This window comes from Loxodonta africana, chromosome 2 (assembly GCF_030014295.1).
Source record: "Loxodonta africana isolate mLoxAfr1 chromosome 2, mLoxAfr1.hap2, whole genome shotgun sequence".
In the NCBI taxonomy this organism is placed as follows: Eukaryota; Metazoa; Chordata; class Mammalia; order Proboscidea; family Elephantidae; genus Loxodonta; species Loxodonta africana.
Window position 1 is genome coordinate 203408771 of NC_087343.1, and position 12745 is coordinate 203421515.

The following is a 12745-nucleotide window of genomic DNA, read 5'->3' on the forward strand; positions in this document are numbered from 1 at the left end:
AGAAATAAAAGGCATCCAGACTGGCAAGGAAGAAGTAAAAGTTATCTCTATTTGCAGACTACATGATCTTGTACACAGAAAACCCTAAGGAATCCTCCAAAAAACTACTGAAACTAATGGAAGAGTTCAGCAGAGTATCGGGATACAAGATAAACATACAAAAATCAGTTGCATTCCTCTACACCAACAAAAAGAACATCAAAGGGGAAATCACCAAATCAATACCATTTACAGTAGCCCCCAAGAAGATAAAATACTTAGGAATAAATCTTACCAGAGATGTAAAAGACTAATAAAAAGAAAACTGCAAAACACTTCTGCAAGAAAACAAAAGAAACCTACTAAATAAGTGGAAAAACATACCTTGCTCATGGATAGGAAGACATAACATTATAAAAATGTCTGTTCTACCAAAAGCGATCTATACATTTAAAGCAATTCTGATCCAAATTCCAACGACATTTTTTAATGAAATGGAGAAACAAATCACTAACTTCTTATGGAAGGGGAAGAGGCCCCAGATAAGTAAAGCATTACTGAAAAAGAAGAACAAAGTGGGAGACCTTATTCTACCTGAACTTAGAACGTATTATAGCACCAAAGTAGTCGAAACAGCCTGGTACTGGTACAACAACAGATACATAGACCAATGGAAGAGAATTGAGAATCCGGACATAAACCCATCCACATACGAGCAGTTGATATTTGACAAAGGCCCCAAAACAGTTAAATGGGGAAAAGACAGTCTTTTGATCAAATGGTGCTGGCATAACTGGATATCCATCTGCAAAAAAATGAATCAAGACCCATACCTCACTCCATGCACAAAAATGAGCTCAAAATGGATCAAAGACCTAAACATAAAATCTAAAACGATAAAGATCATGGGAGAAAAAATTGGGACAATGTTAGGAGCCCTAATACGTAGCATAAACAGTATACAAAACATTACTAACAATGCAAAAGAAAAACTAGACAACTGGGAGCTCAGAGCTCCTACAAATCAAACACCTATGCTCATCCAAAGACTTCACCAAAAGAGTAAAAAGATTACCTACAGACTGGGAAAAAGTTTTTAGCTATGACATTTCCGATCAGCGCCTGATCTCTAAAATCTACATGATACTGCAAAAACTCAACTACAAAAAACAAATAACCCAATTAAAAAACGGGCAAGAGATATGAACAGACACTTCACTAAAGAAGACATTCAGGTAGCTAACAGGTACATGAGGAAATGCTCTTGATCATTAGCCATTAGAGAAATGCAAATCAAAACTGCAACGAGATTCCATCTCACTCCAACAAGGCTGGCATTAATCCAAAAAACACGAAACAATAAATGTTGGAGAGGTTGTAGAGAGATTGGAACACTTATACACTGCTAGCGGAAATGTAAAATGATTCAATCACTTTGGAAATCAATTCAGCTCCTCCTTAAAAAGTTAGAAATAGAACTACCATAGGATCCAGCAATCCCACTCCATGGAATATATCCTGGAGAAATAAGAGCCTTTACATGAACACATATATACACACCCATGTTCATTGCAGCACTGTTTACAATAGCAAAAAATGGAAGCAACCAAGGTGCCCATCAATGGATGAATGGATAAATAAATTATGGTATATTCACACAGTGGAATACTATGCATCGATAAAGAACAATGATGAATCTGTGAAACATTTCATAATATGGAGGAATCTGGAAGGCATTGTGCTGAGTGAAATTAGTCAGTTGCAAAAGGACAAATATTGTATGAGAACACTATTATAAGTACTCGAGAAATAGTTTAAACAGAGAAGAAAATATTCTTTGATGGTTACAAGAAGGGGGGGAGGGAGAGAGCGTGGAAGAGGGGTATTCACCAATTAGATCGTAGATAAGAACTACTCTAGACGACCAGACAGACAACACACAATACAGGGGAGGTCAGCACAACTGGACTAAACCAAAAGCAAAGATGTTTCCTGAATAAACTGAATGCTTCGAAGGCCAGCGTAGCAGGGGCAGGGGTCTGGGGACCATGGTTTCAGGGGACATCTAAGTCAATTGGCATAATAAAATCTATTAAGAGAACATTCTGCATCCCATTTTGGGGAGTGGCATCTGGGGTCTTAAATGCCAGCAAGCGGCCATCTAAGATGCATCATTTGGTCTCAACCCACCTGGATCAAAGGAGAATGAAGAACACGAAGGACACAAGGTAATTACCAGCCCAAAAGACAGAAAGGGACACGTGAACCAGAGACTACATCAGCCTGAGACCAGAAGAACTAGATGGTGCCCGGCTACAATCGATGACTGCCCTGACAGGGAACACAACAGAGAACCCCTGAGGGAGCATATCTGTGGGATGCAGACCTCAAATTCTCGTGAAAAGACCAGACTTAATGGTCTGACTGAAACTAGAAGGACCCCAGAGGTCATGGCCCCCAGACCTTCTGTTGGCCCATGACAGGAACCATTCCCGAAGCCAACTCTTCAGACATGGATTGGACTGAACGATGGGTTGGAGAGGGTTGGTGGTAAGGAATGGGCTTCTTGGATCAGGTGGACACTTGAGACTATGTTGGCATCTCCTGCCTAGAGGGGAGATGAGAGGGTAGAGGGGGTTAGAAGCTGGCAAAACGGACACAAAAAGAGAGTGGAGGGATGGAGCAGGCTGTCTCATTAGGGGGAGAGCAATTGGGAGTAGGCAGCAAGATGTATATAAGTTTTTGTGAGAGAGACTGACTTGATTTGTAAACTTTCACTTAAAGCACAATAAAAATTAAAAAAAAAAAAGAATAGAAATACCATACCATCCAGTAATCCCACTCCTAGGAATATACCCTAGAGAAATAAGAGCTACCACACAAATAGACATGCATACCTGTGTTCATTTCAGCATTATTCCCAATAGCAAAAAATGGAAACAACCTAAGTAGCTGTCAACAGATGAATGGATAAACAAATTATGATATGTACACACAATAGAATACTACACAACATGGAAATATCACACAACATGGATGAATATCACACAACATAGATGAATCTGGAAATATCACACAACATGGATAAATCTGGAAATATCACACAACGTGGATGAATCTGGAAATATCACACAACATGAATGAATCTGGGGGGCATTATGCTGAGTGCAATAAGTAAATAAATAAGTCAAATATTGTATGAGACCACTATTATAAAAACCCAAGAAAACGTTTACACAGACAAAAACAATCTTTGACAGTTATGAGGGAGGGAAGGGGTAGGAAAGGAAAATTACTTACTAGATAGCACAAGTGTTAACTTAGGTGAAGGGAAAGACAACACGAAATACAGGGGAAGTCAGCAAAACTTGACCAAGGCAAAGTCATGGAAGCTTACTGTTGTTATTGTTGTTATTAGTTACCGTCAAGATGGTTACAACTCATAGTGACCCTATGTGCAACAGAACAAAGCATCGCTCAGTCCTGTGCCATCCCCACAATTGTTATGCATGAGCTCATTGTGGCACCCTCTGAGTCAATCCAACATCTTGAGGGTCTGCCTCTTTTTCACTGACCCTCTACTTTCCAAGCATGATGCCCTTCTCCAGGGACTGGTCCCTCCTCATAATATGTCCAAAATATGTGAGATGAAGTCTCACCAGCCTTGCTTCTAAGGATCATTCTGGTTGTGCTTCTTCCAAGAAAGATTTGTTTGTTCTCTTGGAGGTACATGGTATATGTAGTCAATATTCTTCACCAAAACCATAATTCAAAGGCATTATTCTTCTATGGTCTTCCTTATTAATTGTCCAACTTTCACATGCATATGAGGCAATTGAAAATACCATGGCTTGGGTCAGGTGCACCTTAGTCTTCAACGTAACGTCTTTCTTTTTAACAGTTCAAAGTGGTCTCTTGCGGTAGATTTGCCCAATGCAATGCATCCTTTGACTTCTTGGCTGCTGCTTCGACGAGTGTTGATTGTGGATCCAAGTAAAGTGAAATCCTTGAAAACAATCTTTTCTCCATGTATCCTGATGTTGCTCATTGGTCCAGTTGTGAGGATTTTCATTTTCTTTCTGCTGAGGTGTAATCCATACTGAAGGCTGTGGTCTTTGATCTTCATCAGTAAGTGCTTCAAGTCCTCTTCACTTTCAGCAAGCAAGGTTTTGTCATCTGCATAATGCAGGTTGTTCATGAGTCTTCCTCCGATCCTGATGCCACATTCTTCTTCATATAGTCCAGTTTTTGGATTATTTGCTCAGCATACAGATTGAATAGGTATGGAGAAAGGACATAACCCTGACCCACACATTTCCTGACTTTAAGCCACTCAGTATCCCCTTGTTCTGTCTGAACAACTGCCTCTTTATCTATATAGAGGTTCCTCATAACCGTAATTAAGTGTTCTGGAATTCCCATTCTTCACAATGCTATCCACAATTCGTTATGATGCACACAGTCAAGCGCCTTTGCATAGTCAATAAAACACAGGTAAACATATTTCTTGTATTCTCTACTTTCAGCCAGGATCCATCTGACATCAGCGATGATATCTCTGATTCCATGTCCACTTCTGAATCTGGCTTGAATTTCTGGTAGTTCCCTGTCAATGTACTGCTGCAGTCACTTTTTAATGATCTTCAGCAAAATTTTACCTGTGTATAATATTAATGATATTGTTCAATAATTTCTACATTTTCTTGAATCACCTTTCTTTGGAATAGGCGTAAATATGGATCTCTTCCAGTTGGTTGCCTAGGTAGCTGTCTTCCAAATTTCTTGGCATAGACAAGTGAGCACTTCCAGCACTGCATCCATTTGTTGAAATGTCTCAATTCGTGTTCTATCAATTTCTGGAGCCTTGTTTTTGATCAATGCAGCTTGGACCTCTTCCTTCAATACCATAATCTTCTGATCATATGCTACCTTCTGAAATGTTTGAACATCGACCAATTCTTTTTGGTATAGTGACTCTGTGTATTCCTTCCATCTTGTTTTGATGCTTTCTGCATCATTTAATATTTTACCTGTAGAATCCAACATTGCAACTCGAGTCTTGAATTTTTTCTTCAGTTCATTCAGCTTCAGAAATGCTAAACATGTTCCTCCCTTTTGATTTTCTAACTCACTATAATACTTCACTTTGTCTTCTCGAACCACCCTTTGAAATGTATTTAGCTCTTTTACTTCATCATTTCTTCCATTTGCTTTACCTACTGTACATTCAAGAGCAAGTTTCAGAGTCTCTTCTGACATCAGTTTTGGTCTTTTCTTTCTTTCCTGTCTTTTTAATGACCTCTTGCTTTCTTCATGCATTATGTCCTTAACATCATTCCACAACCCATCTGGTCTTTGGTCGTTAGTTTTTAGTGCACTGGCTTAGGCTGGGTTCTCTAGAGATGTAAAACCATTAAGTCATATAAATACATATATAGAGAGACAGAGTTGTATAAAGGAATAGCTCACACAGTTGTAGAGGCTGGGACATCCCAAATCCATGGGTCAGGAGAGATGCTTCACCAGACTCACGAAGCCACAGGGGCTGGTGAACCCAATATCGGCAGATCAGAGAGCAGGGCTCCTGGCAGGCAAAGCCCCACGTAAGCTGCTAGTTCAGGCCCCAAGAACCTGAGGTCAGAAAAACAGGAACTAGCTACAGGATACAGCACAACCAAAAACCCCCAAGCCTTGCCACAATGTTTGCTTATATTCGATGTAGGCCACATGCCCAAGGAAACTCCCTTTTGACTGATTGGCTACTCACAGCAGATCCCATTATGGGGCTGATTACATATCACATTTCAACAGGGAAGTAATCACAACATTATATGACCAGCAAAACACTGAGAATCATGGCCCAGCCAAGCCGACACACAATCTTAACCACATCGCATGCATCAAATCTATTCTTGAGGCGACCTCTAAATTCAGATCATACTTTGGCTCTCATGGACTTGTTCTTATCTTCTTCAACTTGAGCTTGAACTTGCATATGAGCAATTGATGGTCTGTTCCGAAGTTGGACCCTGGCCTTGTTCTGACTAATGATATTGTACTTTTCCATTGTCTCTTTCCACAGATGTAATCAATTTGATTCCTGTGTATTCCATCTGGTGAGGTCCACATGTATAGTTGCCATTTATGTTGTTGAAAAAATGTATCTGCAATAAAGAAGTCAATGGTCTTGCAAAATTCTGTTACACAATCTCCAGCATCATTTCTATCACCAATGCCATATTTCTAACTACCGATCCTTCTTTGTTTCCAACTTTCACATTCCAATCACCAGTAATTATCAATGCATCCTGATTGCATGTTTGATCAATCTTAGGCTGCAGAATTTGGTAAAAATCTTCAATTTCTTCATCTTTGGCCTTAGCAGCTGGGGGGTAAATTTGAATAATAGTTGTATTAACTGGTCTTCCTTGTAGGCATATGGATATTATCCTATTGCTGACAGTGTTTAACTTCAGGATAGATCTTGAAATGTTCTTTTTGAGAATGAATGCAATGCAATTTCTCTTCAAGTTGTCATTCCCAGCAAAGTAGGCCATATGATTGTCTGATTCAAAATGGCCAATACCAGTCCATTTCAGCTCACTAATGCCTAGGATACTGATCTTTACATGTTTTATTTCATTGTTGACAATTTCCAATTTTCCTAGATTCACACTTTACACATTTCTCATTCTGATTATTAATGGGTGATTTCAGCTGTTTCTTCTCATTTTGAGTCATGCCACATCAGCAAATGAAGGTCCTGAAAGCTTGGTTTCATCCACATTGTTAAGAGTGACTCTACTTTGAGGAGGCAGCTCTTCCCCAGTCATATTTTGAGTGCCTTCCAACCTGAGGGGCCCATCTTCTGGCACTATATCAGACAAATGTTCCACTGCTATTCATACAGTTTTTACTGGGCAGTTTTTTCAGAAGTACATTGTCAGATCCTTCTTCCTAGCATGTCTTAGTGTGGAAGCTCTGCTGAAACGTATCTACCATGGGTGAGCCTCTTAGCATTTGAATACTGGTGGCATAGTTTCCAGCATCACAGCAACACACAAGCAACCACAGTACAACAAACTGACAGACACGTGGGGAGGAGCTTCCTAGATACATCCAAACACCTTGAGGGTCAAAGTTACTGGGGGTGAGGGCTGGAGGCCTTGGTCTTGGGGTACATCTAGGTCAAATTGGCATACCATAGTTCATAAAGAAAATGTTCTACATCCAACTTTGGTGAGTAGTGTCTGGGGTCTTAAAGGCTTATAAGCAGCCATCTGAAATACATTTATTGGCCCCTTTCCATTTGGAGCAAAGGAGAATGAAGAAAACCAAAGACACAAGGAAAATATTAGTCCAAAGGACAAATGGACTATATGAACCGCAGCCTTCACCAGCCTGAGCCCAGAAGAACTACATGGTGTCCAGGTACCACTACCTACAGCTCTGACAGTGATCACAATAGAGAGTCCTGGGCAGAGCAGGAGAAAAATGTAGAACAAGATGAAAATACACAAAAAAGACCAGACTTGCTAGTCTTGCAGAGACTGGAGGAACCCCCAAGACTATACCCCCAGATACCCTGCTAACTCTGAACTGAATCCATTCCCCAAAGTCCACCTTTCAACCAAAATTTAGACAGGTCTATAAGACAAAAATTAATACATGTCAGGAATGTTCTTCTTAGTTCAATCAAGTCTATGAGACCAAATGGGCAACACCTGCCCAAAATCAAAGACAAGAAGGCAGGAAGGGACATGAAACCTGGAAGAGATGACATGGAGAACCCAGGATGTAAAGAGAAAGGAGAAGAGTGCTGACACATTGTGGGGATTGCAACCAATGCCACAAAAGAATTTGTGTATAAATTTTTGAATGAGAAACCAATTTCACTGCAAACTTTCACCTAAAGCACAATAAAATTTTTAATTAAGAATTACGATAAATGCATGTTTTTGATCACAAAATGTATAAAGATGAAACTTGTGACAGAACTTAAATGTGGATGGGATTGAGCTTTTTGGAGCAAAGTTTTCATATACTATTTAAGTTAAAGGGATAGCAATTCAAATTAGAATCATTATAAATTTAGAAAGTTAAATAGAATTCCCATGGTAACCACAAAGAAAATACCTTTAAAAATATACGTAAAAAGGAAGGAGAAATGAATTAGAAGAGTTCACTACAAAAAATTAACTAAACACAAAAGAAGGCAGTAATGAAGGAAACGATGGACAAATCAATTATGAAACACTCAACATATAGCAAAATGGCAAAAATTAGTCTTTCCTTAAGTAATTGCATTAAATGTACATGGATTAAACTCTCCAATCAAAAGGCAATGATTAACAGAATGAATTTTTTTTAATGACCCATTATATCCTGTCTACAAGATATTCACTTTGATCTAAAAACATAAGTAAGTTAAATGTGAAAGAGGTATCCCATGCAAATAGTAACCAATAGAGAGCTGGGGTAGCTATATTAATATCAGGCAAATATACTTTAAGTCAAAAACTGTTACGAGAAATAAATAAGGTGTCATGGCCCCCAGACCTGCTGGCCCAGGACAGGAACCATTCCCAAAGCCAACTCTTTAGACATGGATTGGACTGGACAATGGGTTGGAGAGGGATGCTGGTGAGGAGTGAGCTTCTTGGATCAGGTGGACACTTGAGACTATGTTGGCATCTCCTGCCTAGAGGGGAGATGAGAGGGTAGAGGGGGTTAGAAGCTGGTGAAATGGGCACGAAAAGAGAGAGTGGAGGGAGGAAGCAGGCTGTCTCATTAGGGGGAGAGTAATTGGGAGTATGCAGCAAGGTGTATATGGGTTTTTGTGTGAGAGGCTGACTTGATTTGTAAACTTTCACTTGAAGCACAATAAAAATTTTTTTAAAAAGTAAGACCACTATATATTGATAAAAGGGTGTGTTCATCAAGAATATATAACAGTTATAAAAACATTCATATCCAATAACAGAGCCTTAAAACATATAAAGCAAAGATATACAGAATTGAATTGAGAAACAGTCCTACAGTATTGGATGAAGACTTCAATACACCACTTTTAATAACAGATAGAACATCTAGACAGAAGGTTAACAAGGAAATAGAGGACTGAAGAACACTATAAAACAACTAAATAAAACAGACATATATAGAACACTCCACCCAACAACAGCAGAATTAATGTTCTTCTCAAATGCACATAGAGCATTGTCCAGGGTAGACCACAAATTACATTGTACTAAATTTTAAAAGTTGAAATCATCCAAAGCATATTCTATCCCTATAAGATTAAGGTAGAAATCATCCATAGAAGTAAAACTGGAAAATTCACAAATATGTGGAAATTAAACACTGCACAATTAAACAACCAATGAAATCAAACAGGAAATTAGAAAACAGTTAGAGATGAATAAAAATGAAAGCACTACATACAAAAAAACTTATGGGATGCAGTGAAGACAATGAATTTATAGGTGTAAACATGCCATTAAAAACGAAGAAAGTTCTCAAATCAATAGCCTAAGTCTTGATGAACTAGAAAAAGAAGAGCAAACTATTACCTAAGCTAGCAGATGAAAGAAAATTATATAGTTAGAATGGAAAAATAGAAAACAGAAAAACACTAGAGAGAGTCAACAAAAGCAGAAGTTTATTCTTTGAAAAGATCAATATAATGGACAATTTTTACCTAGAATGACAAAAGAGAAGATGCAAATAACTAAAATCAAATGTAAAAGTGGGAACATTACTACTGACCCTACAGAGATAAAAAAGGATTATAAAAGACTATTATGAACAATTGTATGCCAACAAATTAGATAATTTGATGAGTTCCTTTATGTGGTTTTTTGCCTTGGTTCTATGGAAAAACAGCTTGATAGGTTTTTCCCCTAAGCCCTGAGGAGTGGGTACCTTTGCCCTAGTTCTTTGGAGAAACAACTTGGGGGACATCCCGGCGTGCTTTCTACCCCAGATGGTTTGTTATTTTCCCCACGGGAGAGTTGGTCCCTGTCAGCAGAAGACGTTAACTCTCTGGTCTTTTGTACAAGATCTAAGTTGACTGACATCTCATGGGTAACTGAGGATTAGTTGACCTCTGGTCTGGTGAGGGAGGCCCTGCCTTGTAACTGATGAGGACTGGAATATATAAATGGTTGAAAAACAGGTTTTGGAGGCCTCCTAGTTGGCAGGAGATGGGAGGGGAGCATGTCTTTTGGGACATGGAGGCCCTTCACAGGCCTGGTTTAAAAAAAAAAAAAATGCTGCAGTTGAGAAAGCTTCTGGGTAAGAGAAGGGCTGTTTAACTGAAAACGCTGCAGCTGAGAGGGATACTAGCTGAGAAGTGGGCTGGCAGAGAAGAAGAGCCATGTGGGAACTGAGCAGTTCTGAAGCTGCTACACTGGCTGTGAGCTGATCCAGTTAATGATGGAGAGGCTGAAAGCAGGGAGGCCAATTGCAGAGAGGCCTGAGGGCAGAGAGGTCCAGCGGTAGTGAGCAGCTGAGAGAGCTGAGCAAGCTGCAACACCGGCTGTGAATTAGCTGCAGAGAGGCTGACAACAAGGAGGCTAACAGTAGAGAGGTCTGATGGCACAGAGGCATGATAGCAGAGGGCAGCTGAGACTCTGAGCTATGCCGGTTAGTGGAGAGGCCTGATGACACAGAGCAGCTGAGAGAGCTTTCTTGATTGGAAGCTGTCCTGCATGAAGAAGGGAGGGATGTGCCCTCCACTTTGGGAGAGCCTTTCAGACCTTGCATGTGTGCTTCCTGATCCTGATAGCAAGTGGTTCTTGTTACTTTCAACTTGATCCTGATCTTGAGTTGTAGCCTGTTACTTCCTAATAAATCACATAACTCTGAGTATGATCTGTGAGTTCTGAGTGCAACCCACGAGGAGGGACACTATGCTCCAAAATAAGTGCTTGAGTTTTCTAATACGTACAAACAGAAACCTGGGGAACATGTGTGGGAATGGCTATTATGGGTGTGGGGTAATGGTACAAGGAACAAAGTTAGATCAGTCTGGGTTTATTGGTAGGGGCCCACTAAGCACAGATTCTTCATTCACTGTTTCAGCACAAGAGGTTAGGAAAGGATCAAATAGTTTATTTAACTGGTTCACTGAAGCATGGATTACTTGGTGGCCTACACTAAATCAAGTTGAAGTACCAGACCAGCCTTAGTATCCTGTAGAAGAAGGTATCCAAAAACAAAAAAAGCTTAGGGAAATTGACGTGTTAGAGTGAATTTATTAGGTTAGACCCACAGACCCACACACAGAGTGCTCGGGGACACACCTTTTACCACAACTCTGAGTAACACATTTGTGACGGGAGCCCCAGCATCCTTGAAGACTGCTGTGATTGCTATTTTATGAGTCAGATTTGACAGTGGAAACTGCCCTAACTGAATTAAGACACCTAACTACAATGACTGGACCCCGTGGTGGTAGGAGCCAAATGGTGGCAGTCGATTGACAAAGACAAGGTGGGTGTGATCACCATAATGGACAGTGGAGTCAAAGCAGTAATCAGAATAGTCTGATTTGCATGCACTTATGGCATTGGCTAATTAGTCATGGTGTCCCTAGGAGTGAAATAGATGGGAAGTCTACTAAATATTTACTTAATATGTACAAATAGATGAACTCCAGGTCAGGTGAACACCAGTCTAACTCAAATAACCAAAGTATAGAGTCACAGCCACTCAATTAATTCCCACACTTGAGTAAGTTTACAGACCCACAACCCCTGAATGAAGGGAAGGCCAGGTCTCCTTGAGGAAGGACTTCATTACGCTGCCAAAAATTTACACTGTTTGTCTTTCTCCCAGCCTTCCCCAAAGGGATTCACGGCCTTTTCACTGGGGAAAAGAAAATAATCAGACTTTAGGGGGATTACTGGATACAGGCTCTGAAATGACACTAATTCCAGGGGACCCAAAATGCCACTGTGGCCCACCAATCAGAGTGGGGGTGTATGGAGGTCAAGTTATTAAGACAGTCTTAACTCAAGTTCGTCTCAGAGTGGGTCCAGTGAGTCCCCAAATACATCCTGTAGTGATTACCCTAGTTCCAGAATATATAATTGGAATAACTCAGTAACTGGCAGAACCCCCATATTAGTCTCTGACAAGTGAAGTAAGAACTAGTATGGAAGGAAAAAAAAAAATGTGGAAGACATTAGAACTGCCCCTACCTAGGAATATAGTAAGCCAAAAGCAATACCACTTTCCCGGAGGGACTTCAGAGATTACTGCCACCACTGACGACTTAAAGGATGCAGGGGTGGTGATTCCCAGCACATGGCCATTCAATTCACCTACTTGGCCTGTGCAAAAAACAAATGGATCTTGGAGAATGAAAACGTATTATTGTAAACTTAACCAGGTGGTGACTCCAATTTCAGCTGCTGTTCCAGATGTGGTTTCATTGCTTGAGCAAACTAATATATCTCCTGGTACCTGTTATGCAGCTATTGATCCACCTAATACTTTTTTCTCCATACCTGTTTTGAAGAACCACCAGAAGGTTGCCTTCAGCAAGCAAGGCCATCAATACACATTCACTGTCCTACTTTAGAGATATTATCAGCTCTCCAGTCCTATGTCATAATTTAGTTAGCAGGAAATTTGACTTTTCCGTTCCACGTCACGCTGATTCATTACATTGATTACATTATGCTAATTGGACATATTAAGGAAGAAGTGTCAATGACTCTGGACTTATTGGTACATTTTTGTGCTGGAGGGTGGGAAA